Source organism: Eschrichtius robustus, chromosome 2 (assembly GCF_028021215.1).
Source record: "Eschrichtius robustus isolate mEscRob2 chromosome 2, mEscRob2.pri, whole genome shotgun sequence".
NCBI classification, from domain to species: Eukaryota; Metazoa; Chordata; class Mammalia; order Artiodactyla; family Eschrichtiidae; genus Eschrichtius; species Eschrichtius robustus.
The window spans coordinates 13,798,607-13,811,075 of record NC_090825.1 but is presented as its reverse complement, the minus strand read 5'-3'; the positions used below and the strand labels follow the sequence as shown (position 1 = coordinate 13,811,075).

The 12,469-nt window shown below is 38.5% G+C and overlaps 1 pseudogene; it reads right to left on the bottom strand.

Moving 5' to 3' along the window:
* Positions 1-9,899: 9,899 nt before the first annotated feature.
* On the bottom strand, positions 9,900-11,251 carry LOC137755913 (presenilin-associated rhomboid-like protein, mitochondrial pseudogene; annotated as a pseudogene).
* Positions 11,252-12,469: the final 1,218 nt, after the last annotated feature.

The window sequence follows — 12,469 nt, the reverse complement described above, 5'->3', positions numbered from 1 at the left end:
AGTGTGGTTTGTGGCTGGGCAACACCACTGTCACCCGGGCATGCCCTGGGCATTGTCAAATATGTAGACCTTCGAGATAGACTCATCCACCAGAGGGCAGACAGCAGAAGCAAGAAGAACTACAATCCTGCAGACTGTGGAACAAAAACCACATTCACAGAAAGATAGACAAGATGAAAAGGCAGAGGGCTATGTACAAGATGAAGGAACAAGATAAAACCCCAGAAAAACAACTAAATGAAGTGGAGATAGGCAACCTTCCAGAAAAAGAATTCAGAATAATGATAATGACTATGATCCAGGACCTTGGAAAAAGAATGGAGGCAAAGATCAAGAAGATGCAAGAAATGTTGAACAAAGACCTAGAAGAATTAAAGAACAAACAAACAGAGATGAACAATACAATAACTGAAATGAAAACTACACTAGAAGGAATCAATAGCAGAATAACTGAGGCAGAAGAACAGATAAGTGACGTGGAAGACAGAATGGCGGAATTCACTGCCGCAGAACAGAATAAAGAAAAAAGAATGAAAGGAAATGAAGACAGCCTAAGAGACCTCTGGGACAACATTAAATGCAACAACATTCACCTTGTAGGGGTCCCAGAAGGAGAAGAGAGAGAGAAAGGACCTGAGAAAATATTTGAAGAGATTATAGTCGAAAACTTCCCTAACATGGGAAAGGAAACAGCCACCCAAGTCCAGAAAGCGCAGCGAGTCCCATACAGGATAAATCCAAGGAGAAACACGCTGAGACACATAGTAATCAAACTGGCAAAAATTAAAGACAAAGAAAAATTATTGAATGCAGCAAGGGAAAAATGACAAATAATATACAAAGCAACTCCCATAAGGTTAACAGCTGATTTCTCAGCAGAAACTCTACAAGCCAGAAGGGAGTGGCATGATATACTTAAAGTGGTGAAAGGGAAGAACCTACAACCAAGATTACTCTACCCGGCAAGGATCTCATTCAGATTCGATGGAGAAATGAAAAGCTTTACAGACAAGCAAAAGCTAAGAGAATTCAGCACCACCAAACCAGCTCTACAACAAATGCTAAAGGAACTTCTCTAAGTGGGAAACACAAGAGAAGAAAAGGACCTACAGAAACAAACCCAAAACAATTAAGAAAATGGTCATAGGAACATACATATTGATAATTACCTTAAACGTGAATGGATTAAATGCTCCAACCAAAAGACACAGGCTTGCTGAATGGATACAAAAACAAGACCCATATATATGCTGTCTACAAGAGACCCACTTCAGACCTAGGGACACATACAGAATGAAAGTGAGGGGATGGAAAAAGATATTCCATGCAAATGGAAATCAAAGGACAGCTGCAGTAGCAATACTCATATCAGATAAAATAGACTTGAAAATAAAGAATGTTACGAGAGACAAGGAAAGACACTACATAATGATCAAGGGATCAATCCAAGAAGAAGATATAACAATTATAAATATATATGCACCCAACATAGGAGCACCTCAATACATAAGGCAACTGCTAACAGCTATAAAAGAGGAAATCGACAGTAACACAATAATAGTGGGGGACTTTAACACCTCACTTACACCAATGGACAGATCATCCAAAATGAAAATATATAAGGAAACAGAAGCTTTAAATGACACAATAGACCAGAAAGATTTAATTGATACTTATAGGACATTCCATCCAAAAACAGCAGATTATACTTTCTTCTCAAGTGCACACAAAATATTCTCCAGGATAGATCACATCCTGGGTCACAAATCAAACCTCAGTAAATTTAAGAAAATTGAAATCATATCAAGCATCTTTTCTGATCACAACACTATGAGATTAGAAATGAATTACAGGGGAAAAAAAAGTAAAAAACACAAACACACGGAGCCTAAACAATACATTACTAAATAACCAAGAGATCACTGAAGAAATCAAAGAGGAAATCAGAAAATACCTAGAGACAAATGACAATGAAAACACGATGATCCAAAACCTATGGGATGCAGCAAAAGCAGTTCTAAGAGGGAAGTTTATAGCTATACAAGCCTACCTCAAGAAACAAGAAAAATCTCAAATAAACAATCTAACGTTACACCTAAAGGAACTTTAGAAAGAAGAACAAACAAAACCCAAAGTTAGCAGAAGGAAAGAAATCATAAAGATCAGAGCAGAAATAAATGAAATAGAAACAAAGAAAACAATAGCAAAGATCAATAAAACTAAAAGCTGGTTCTTTGAGAAGATAAACAAAATTGATAAACCATTAGCCAGACTCATCAAGAAAAAGAGAGAGAGGACTCAAATCAATAAAATTAGAAACGAAAAAGGAGAAGTTACAACAGACACCGCAGAAATACAAAGCATCCTAAGAGACTACTACAAGCAACTCTATGCCAATAAAATGGACAACCTGGAAGAAATGGACACATTCTTAGAAAGGTATAACCTTCCAAGACTGAACCAGGAAGAAATAGAAAATATGAACAGACCAATCAAAAGTAATGAAATTGAAACTGTGATTAAAAATCTTCCAACAAACAAAAGTCCAGGACCAGATGGCTTCACAGGTGAATTCTATCAAACATTTAGAAAAGAGCTAACACTCATGCTTCTCAAACTCTTCCAAAAAATTGCAGAGGAAGGAACACTCCCAAACTCATTCTATGAGGCCATCATTACCCTGATACCAAAACCAGACAAAGATACTACTAAAAAAGAAACTTACAGACCAATATCAATGGTGAATATAGATGCAAAAATCCTCAACAAAATACTAGCAAACAAAATCCAACAACATATTAAAAGGATCGTTCGTACACCATGATCAAGTTGGATTTATCCCAGGGATCCAAGGAGTCTTCAATATACGCAAATCAGTCAATGTGATACACCATATTAACAAACTGAAGAATAAAAACCATATGATCATCTCAATAGATGCAGAAAAAGCTTTTGACAAAATTCAACACCCATTTAGGATAAAAACTCTCCAGGAAGTAGGCATAGAGGGAACCTACCTCAACATAATAAAGGCCATATACAACAAACTCACAGCAAACATCATTCTCAATGGTGAAAAACTGAAAGCATTTCCTCTAAGATCAGGAGCAAGACAAGGATGCCCACTCTCACCACTATTATTCAACATAGTTTTGGAAGTCCTAGCCATGGCAATCAGAGAAGAAAAAGAAATGAAAGGAATACAAATTGGAAAAGAAGAAGTAAAACTGTCACTGTTTGCAGATGACCTGATACTATACATAGATAATCCTAAAGATGTCACCAGAAAACTACTAGAGCTAATCAATGAATCTGCTAAATTTGCAGGATACAAAATTAATGCACAGAAATCTCTTGCATTCCTATACCCTAATGATGAAAAATCTGAAAGAGAAATTGAGGAAACACTCCCATTTACCACTGCAACAAAAAGAATAAAATACCTGGGAATAAACCTACCTAGGGAGACAAAAGACCTGTATGCACAAAACTATAAGACACTGATGAAAGAAATTAAAGATGATACCAACAGATAGAGATATATACCATGTTCTTGGATTGGAAGAATAAATATTGTGAAAATGACTATACTACCCAAAGCAATCTAGAGATTCAATGCAATCCCTCTCAAACTACCAGTGGCATTTTTTACAGAACCAGAACAAAAAATCTTAAAATTTGTATGGAGACACAAAAGACCCTGAATAGCCAAAGTAGTCTTGAGGGAAAAAAATGGGACTGGAGGAATCAGACTCCCTGACTTCAGACTATACTATAAAGCTACAGTAATGAAGACAATATAGTACTGACACAAAAACAGAAACATAGATCAATGCAACAGGATAGAAAGCCCAGAGATAAACCCACGCACTTATGGTCAACTAATCTATGACAAAGGAGGCAAGGATATACAATGGAGAAAAGACAGTCTCTTCAGTAAGTGGTGCTGGGAAAACTGGACAGCTACATGTAAAAGAATGAAATTAGAACACTCCCTAACACCATACACAAAAATAAACTCAAAATGTATTATAGACCGAAGTGTAAGACTGGACACTATAAAACTCCTAGAGGAAAACATAGGAAGAACACTCTTTGACATAAATCACAGCAAGATCTTTTTTGGCCCACCTCCTAGATTAATGGAAATAAAAGAAAAATAAACAAATGGGACCTAATGAAACTTAAAAGCTTTTGCACAGCAGAGGAAACCATAAACAAGACAAAAAGACAACCCTCAGAATGGGAGAAAATATTTGCAAATGAATCAACGGACAAAGGATTAATCTCCAAAATATATAAACCGCTCATGCAGCTCAATATTAAAAAAAAACCAACCCAATCCAAAGATGGGCAGAAGACCTAACTAGACATTTCTCCAAAGAAGACATACAGATGGCCAAGAAGCACATGAAAAGCTGCTCAACATAACTAATGATTAGAGAAATGCAAATCAAAACTACAATGAGGTATCACCTCGCACCAGTAAGAATGGGCATCATCAGAAAATCTACAAACAACAAATGCTGGAGAGGGTGTGTAGAAAAGGGAACCCTCTTGCACTGTTGGTGGGAATGTAAGTTGATACAGCCACTATGGAGAACAATATGGAGTTTCCTTAAAAAACTAAAAATAGAATTACTATATGATCCAGCAATCCCACTACTGGGCATATACCCAGAGAAAACCATAATTCCAAAAGACACATGTACCCCAATGTTCATTGCAGCACTGCTTACAATAGCCGGGACATGGAAGCAACCTAAATGCCCATCGACAGATGAATGGATAAAGAAGATGTGGTGGTACATATATACAATGGAATATTACTCAGCCATAAAAAGGAACGAAATTGGGTCATTTGTTGAGACGTGGATGGATCTAGAGACTGTCATACAAAGTGAAGTAAGTCAGAAAGAGAAAAACAATTATCGTATATTAACGCATATATGTGGAACCTAGAAAAATGGTACAGATGAACCGGTTTGCAGGGCAGAAATTGAGTAACAGATGCAGAGAACTAACGTCTGGACACCAAGAGGGGAAAGTGGCTGGGGCGTGTGGGTGGTGGTGGGATGAATTGGGAGATTGGGATTGACATGTATACACTGATGTGTATAAAATTGATGACTAATAAGAACCTGCTGTATAAAAAAATAAATGAAATAAAATTTAAAAATTAAAAATAAATAAATAAAAGAAATGTAGGTAAAATTCAATTTTTATACTAAATTGTTAGGCTATGTCTTAGAATGAAAAGATAGAACAAATCTAATTTTTTATTGTTTTGCCTGGAACTCTGAACACAAGAGTATAATGAAGTTTTTGAAGTGGAATAAACCTTCCAGATCAACTAACTTAGCAGTTCTCACATCTTTTGGTCTTAGGACCCCTTTAAACTTAAAAAACTGATGAGAAGCCCAAAGAGCTTTTGTTAACGTGAGTTATATCTAGTGATGTTTACCCTGTTAGAAATTAAAACCATGAAACATTTAAAATAGCCGTTTATTAATCCATTTAGAAATGAGTAATAAGCCAATTCATGTTCACATAAATAACATAATTTTTGTAAAGCAGTATTTTAAAAATTACTGATAATGGCATTGTTTTACATCTTTGCAAATCTCTTTCATGTCTGGCTTAATAAAATATAGTTGGATTCTCCTACATGCTTCTACATTCAATCTGTTGTGATAGATTTTTGTTTTGTTTTTCAATTTTCAAAGGATAATTTAATAATTCTGTTCCCAGCTGGTCAAGTAACCAGGATCATTGTGAGTTCGCACCCATCTGAGAAACAGTTGGGGGCATAAATTATAAATGGAAACAAAAAAATTAATGATTTTCTTTCCCTTCTCAGACCATTTTTCCATAAGATTGGGGTATAAGAAGGCTACGAACAAATGCATCATGACATTACACTAGCTTCACCCTTCATTCCTACAGCCCGAGTTAATGAAAGGCAAACAAGGCGATTTCTACAAAACACATATATTCTAGGAAAATCTCTCTAGTAAAGTGTGACTAGTATGACGGTGTGTGTGCATGTGAGCACTTCTGGGGTATTTGCATGCCTTTGGGGTGCCATACGGTTCGCCTTTAGAATTAGAAAGATGGGGATCTATCACCTCACATTGGATTTCCTGGTGGGTTTTCCCATATTTAAAAAGAAGTTATGAAACTAATATACTATGGTAAATCAACTATACTTCAATTAAAAAAAAGAAGCTGCACCCTATTATTCCTGACACTGAGATCTTTCAAGTCCAAATGCAAATACACATTTAAAACCTGTTTTTCTTTGGTTTCTTCACTTGAAAATTTTATTTCCCTGAAATATTCTGTTGGCTTTCTCTTTTTCCATAGGTTTTTTTTTTTTTTTTTTTTAACATGTGCAAGTGGATTATCAGAAAAAGCCAGCACAATGGATGTTTTCCTTAATTTGCATTTTTGCTTTTTCTTTGCATACAATATTTCTTTTGTTCTGAATACAAACGATTTTTCTTTTTTTTAACATCTCAGCTCGGTGCTTTGTGTCCACCTAGGCGGGTGGGATAGGGAGGGTGGGAGAGCGAAGCAAGAGGGAGGAGATATGGGGATGTGTGTTTATGTATAGCTGATTCACTTTGTTATACAGCAGAAATTAACACACCATTGTAAAGCAATTATACTCCAATACAGATGTTAAAAAAAAAAGATATGTTGTTTTAATTGAAGTTTATAGAGAGAATGTGGCTTCATACAGATATGTCAGTTGGAAAGAGAAGGATAGAAAAAAAAAAATGTAGACCCTCAGAGACCATCCAGACCTACTGAATCAAGATCAGCATTTTCACAAGTTCCCCAGAAATTCAGAGGTACTCTGAGGTTTGAGAAATGCTACTCTTGGGTATTCTGTGTTAGGAAGGTAAACCAAACTGAAATCAGTAAGCATTTCTGGTAGATTGTCTAAAGAGATCTCAGAAGAAAAGGACCTGGATTCCGGAGTCTCTAGTATTTGGTGTGTTTTCTTTGCTCATTTAAAATAAATATTCACTTTCAGACCAAATTTTATATTTGTAATTTTTTTTCTTGAAAGGGATTCCCAATACCGTATAACCCCCAGGGCTTCCAGAACTTGTGTCTGTCCCTGGACAAGCACATGTGTTGAGAATAGAGAGCGGAGGGGAAGGTGTAGAAAAAAGAGTAAACTTAGTGGGGAAAAGCAGCAAGGCTGAGTGTCGGTGAGGAGGGCCTACTTGAGGCGGGCACACCAGTTTAATGGGCTGTGTGATATTTTTTTTAGCATCTCCCGGTGATAGGGAGCTTGTCGGTGGGGGCATTCTTCCTGTGCTGGAGGTTTACAGGATGCATGCAAGAGAGGGAGGAGAAGGATGAGAAGATTAAAGTCCCGTGACTCTCATTTTTATCCTCATGATACTCTTACGACATGTATGTGATCAGCATTTTAGAGCTGAAGAAACCGAGACCTGGGTCAGAGAATTTTCTAAAATGCCACACTGTTCCTGACCCCGTTCAACAACCCCCAAGCTCCCCGGCTACGCTTAGCTTTGCCTGCTTCCTGGGACTTGGCCACTGGCTCAGTGGAGAGACCCATGGAGCCTCCATTCCTGGTGGGGTGGGTGCGCTGGGGGTGCTGGCCTTGGGCACGGCCTCCATGATGCCTCTGAAGGAAGAGCCGCCCCTGCGTCGAAGGTCAGCCTGGCTTAGCCGTGGTCCTGCTTCCTGCCATCACCCCTGGGCCCAGATGAGGCGCTGTACGGTAGGCAACGCAATATGGCTGCTCCAGCAGTTGCCAGCACAGCCGGGTCACACTGCTCAGGTGTGCGACAGTCAGTGTTGTCGGGGGTAAAGTGAGGGATAGGACACAAGTAGGAGCTGAAAAAATAAATTCCTCTCCTCTGGTGGATGGATCTGAGGCTCAGGGTTTCTACATGGCATATTTGGATGGCATGCTGTGCTGGGAACTAGCTGTCTCCTGCAGCATACGTACCACCTTCAATTTGTTTCTCCCTTATTCCTACTGCCTTGGGGTGGGACCTCCCAAGGAAGCCGTAGCACACAGCTCTGCCTCAACTTCTGTTTCCAAAAGTGTCCTGGACCAGGACACTTACCTAGGAGGCAGCAGAGTTTGTAGCAGAAGTCCTCATTTTGAGTACTCTCTATGTGCCATGCACCAAGCTAAGTTCTAGGAAGGTAAAATAAACCAAGAAAAATGTGACCCCTTCCTTCGGGGGGTACAGATCCAGGTTTTCCCATCTCCTGGTGCTCTGTTCTTTCTAGACTATGGCATAGTGATTGCAATGGATGATTTGTTTCTAAAAACTGGATGGAATATTTCACCAGATGCATCCTACTGCAGAAAGTGAACTCCTCCTGCCACACTTTTGTTTTCTGAGTGGATTTTATGTGAAAGTATAATATGCTCTTTCTGTGTATATGAAACAGAAAGAGAGCAGCAAACAATATACCTCACAAAAATAATTTACTTCAAATGGGCTTTTTTTTTTTTTTTAGAAGACACGCTTTTTGTTCACTCCTTTGAATCTGACACACCTTGTAGTAATTGAGGTTATTAGCCACTCTACAATGAATGACCACATACGCAGCCTTCTAATTCTCTTGTCTCCTATATGTGTCATTATTCATATTCCATTCATTCATTCATTCATTCACACAGAAAGGGTTGTAGCACTGAATTTAACAAAATAAAACATTGACTTCTGGTGTAATCTTAGTCTCTGGTGAAGAAGCAGCCTGCTTTGAACAGTGAAGTTGGACACTTCGGAGGATTCAAAGTTGGCACAGAATGGGTCATAGGGATCATCATATTGCACAAGAAGAAACCGAGTCCCAGAGAGGGTAGAGGGCTTCTCCAGCATCAATGATAGAGCTGGGGCTCAAGCAGCTTCAGGCCCTTTTACCGTCGTGATGTTTGGGAACTCTTTTCTTTATCAGAAAAAACAAGTTCTATTTAGGTATGGAAGTATTCATCCAGCTCCTGCGATCCCCTCTTAAGAGTGAACAACTGGGATGAAGCCTACTTCTTAAAGAAAAGGCCATAACCTTGGAGTTGCACATTTATGAGGAAAGCATTCCTCTTTGCAATTGCCACACAAGAATTTGGGAACAGCTGTAGCATAAGCAACAGTGTAAGGTGTCTTCTCTCCCACTCCAGTGGCGAAGCCAAGACTATGTTTGCTAAATTTTCTAGGTGATTTCCCCTGCTTTACATTTTGTCCAGATTAAAAATGTCCAGAATACCCCACATGCAATTTTGCAGAACTGACAATATTTAACACTGCTAACATCTTGGTAATCATTACTTTGAAAATGTGCACCTAAATGCTGGCCCTGAGCAAGGGAAAATGTTTGCCTCATTAGGCTGTTTAGTGGATTTCAAAGTGATTGATCCACTGGGAAAGAGTTTATATGAAATTGTTCTGCTCTTTTTTTTTTAAGTGAATTTTTTGCAATTTGCTACATAAGAATAATAAAATGAACTCTAATGAGATTAAGTTAGTATAATGCTTTCTATAATTAAATCTCAACTTAAGACCAGTGCTGCAAATATGAGTAAGCAACTAAATTAAATATGTTTTAACTAGGCTTTAATAGTCTATGAGGAAAATCTATGCTGGAACCAAGAACTCAGATAGTATATCAATGAAACATCTCTCCTATGATATCAAACTATAAAATGGAAATCCTTGTTAAAGCTTTGATAAAAATCTAAATACTTTGCCTTCTTACTTTTTAAACATATTCTTTCCCTAACCCCTGCAATTTTAAATATTTGCTATTTTAGTGAGAAAATTCAGGGGAATATCTCCATAGTTAGTATGGAGTAGTTAAAAGAGCACTACATTTTTTTTTTTTTTTTTTTTTTTTTTACAAACTAGAGATATAAACCTTTATTTCACAACTTTGTCATAATTCATTTTCTAATGAGACATGTACTGGGGACATAGTTTAAAATACTGGGAAAGCTAGATGCTCAGTGTCTTCCAGGCAGGAGCAAAGATGTGGTCACTCCAGGGCCGATGCATTCCTAGGGTTTCAGGCAGCATGGACCAGTCATACCAGTATTGTCCAAGCCCAGTTTTACTTAGAGCCACCTCCTTTTTTGGGGCCGTTAGTCCTCATTTCATGCCAAATTTTCACTAGAGGCTCCCTGTTCTTCCAAATGAGTTCATGACCATAAGTAATATACCATATTCCAAAGAGAGCTCCCCCAAGATGTGCTGCATGACCAAAAAATTTCCATCCCAGGACCATTCCTGCTGTATCCATGGCAATAATGCCTTTTAGGGCATTCCCTGCTGTGAACGTGAACATTGGAAGGAAGATAATGGCGAGCCTCCCTTCTGGGATCTTAGTGCAGACAGCTGCAAGGACAGTCATGATTGCGCCCGATGCACCAAGTGATGGTCCGTATCTTCCTGTGGCAACTTTACACACATAACTAACAAAATTGGAAATAACACCTGCAGATAAGTACACTGCCATGAACTGCTCTTGACCCAGAATGTTCACTGTGATGGAGGAGAAGCTCCACAAGACATACATATTTGCTGCCATGTGAAACAAGGAGAAATGACTGAATGTTGACAGCAACCTTGGAGAACAAAGGACCTTTGAGGCTGGACTGGATGTGAAATATCTGATCATCGTCCGCTGTAGAGAAGGTACTCTCCACAAACAAAATACAAAAACATTTGCAGCTATGATATCTGTCACAGTCTGCTGGCCATCACTTAGGTTATTCCACCACTTGTTAATCTCCTTTCTGAAGTCTCCTTCCTTCTGTGGTCTTATACTATCCAACCAATCAGCTTTTATACCATCAAAATAACTCTGGACCCTGGATTTCAGTGATTCATATTGCCAAATGGCAGCTGATCCAAATGCACAGCCTGTAAACCCAACAGTAAAAAACAAAGGCTTTACAAGAGTCCTTATAGGCTAGGGAGAAGGATAAAAGGCTGTTTCTTCTACAGGAGCAATCAAAGCACTTCTCTTGTATGCTTCACTACTTGTTCCTGTGTCTGATCTTCGAGGTTCAACCTTCCTGGGTGCTTTTCTGAATCCACATTTTTGCTGAATAAAAAAGTTAAACCTGCGCCCGAGCAGCCGCGGCTGAGCCAGGGCCGCAGTGAGTTCCTCGCAGCTGCGGCCGCCCGCCGGCGGAGCCCACGCCTGACCACAGCCCCAGCCTCTCTGCGCCAAGCCTCGCCACGCCATCTTCCCGAGCCCTACATTTTGATTTAAGGGTTCTAATTCCAATTCTACAACAAAACGGCTGCTTGACAGAACCACTTAATCTGTTTCAGTATCTGTCAAATGAGAGGTTCAGTTTACTCAACAATGTCTGTGTTTCCTGTCCCATTCAATGACTCAAGTGAGTATCAGTTTGGGCTGTAACATTTAAATGAACATTTAGCCCTTGCTGTGATTTTTACCATCACATATTTGAAGATACTGGCTTAAGTTACTTTGAGAAATAATGTTGTACAAGGAATTAATTTTACAGATACCCATGTGTAACAATCAATAGTGGCCCCTGAATTACTCAAAGCCAATCAGATTTTAAACCGTTCAGAAACTTCATATTCTCAAAATATGGTAATCCATATCTTCCTAGGAGACATTTCTAAGTGAAAGGAAATATTGAATATCTATAATATTTTCCAATTAGTGAAGAAAGACATCTGGCCTCTTGTGGTTTACCACACTCAGGTGAAAAGCTTAGGTGGATAAATTGTTTATTTGGAGTATACTTCATAGTACAGCTTTCTAAATTTGCGTGCATTCAGTCAAAGATTTTGCAGTCAAAGACCCTCCAAGAGCAAATATCTTCCTGTCAAATAAAAGATGATACAAATATCACATTTCGTTATTGACCAACTCTGTGAGTTAGACTGAAGTCATATTTGTATTCTAACTTTACAGTTTTTTTAAAAACTGAGTTTCAGAGAGTTTAATCACCTTTGCCAATTTTACACAGCACTTCAGATGGATCAGAATCTAAGTCTTTTAGTCAGTTACTCTATTCATTACATCACAGGTTCTTTGAGTTGCCTAAAAGGAGGAAAATAATCATTTATGGAGGGTAAGAAGTGCCACCATAAATGGATAAAGGGAGTAACAAAGCAAAAGCAGACTGTTTATCCAAGGGATCCAGGGGAATTTGGAACTATGCAAATAATTTCTCTCACATATAATTGTTCTTGTTTCTCTAGTCCTTATTAGAAATGGAAGTTAACTGTTGAAAAGATAGGTTGAAAAAATAGCTTTTATAAGCAAAGTTAATGCTTGAATTAGACATCGTAAGCTAATAAAAGCTCAACTGTTGAGGGAAATGCTTTTCAGCTCCATACCTAGAATGCAGAGCAAGAGACAACGCATCAGTGAAGTGAAGATGCCAGTGGGGACGGTGGTCCTTGATGGAAGGCTCAAAGGGCAACTG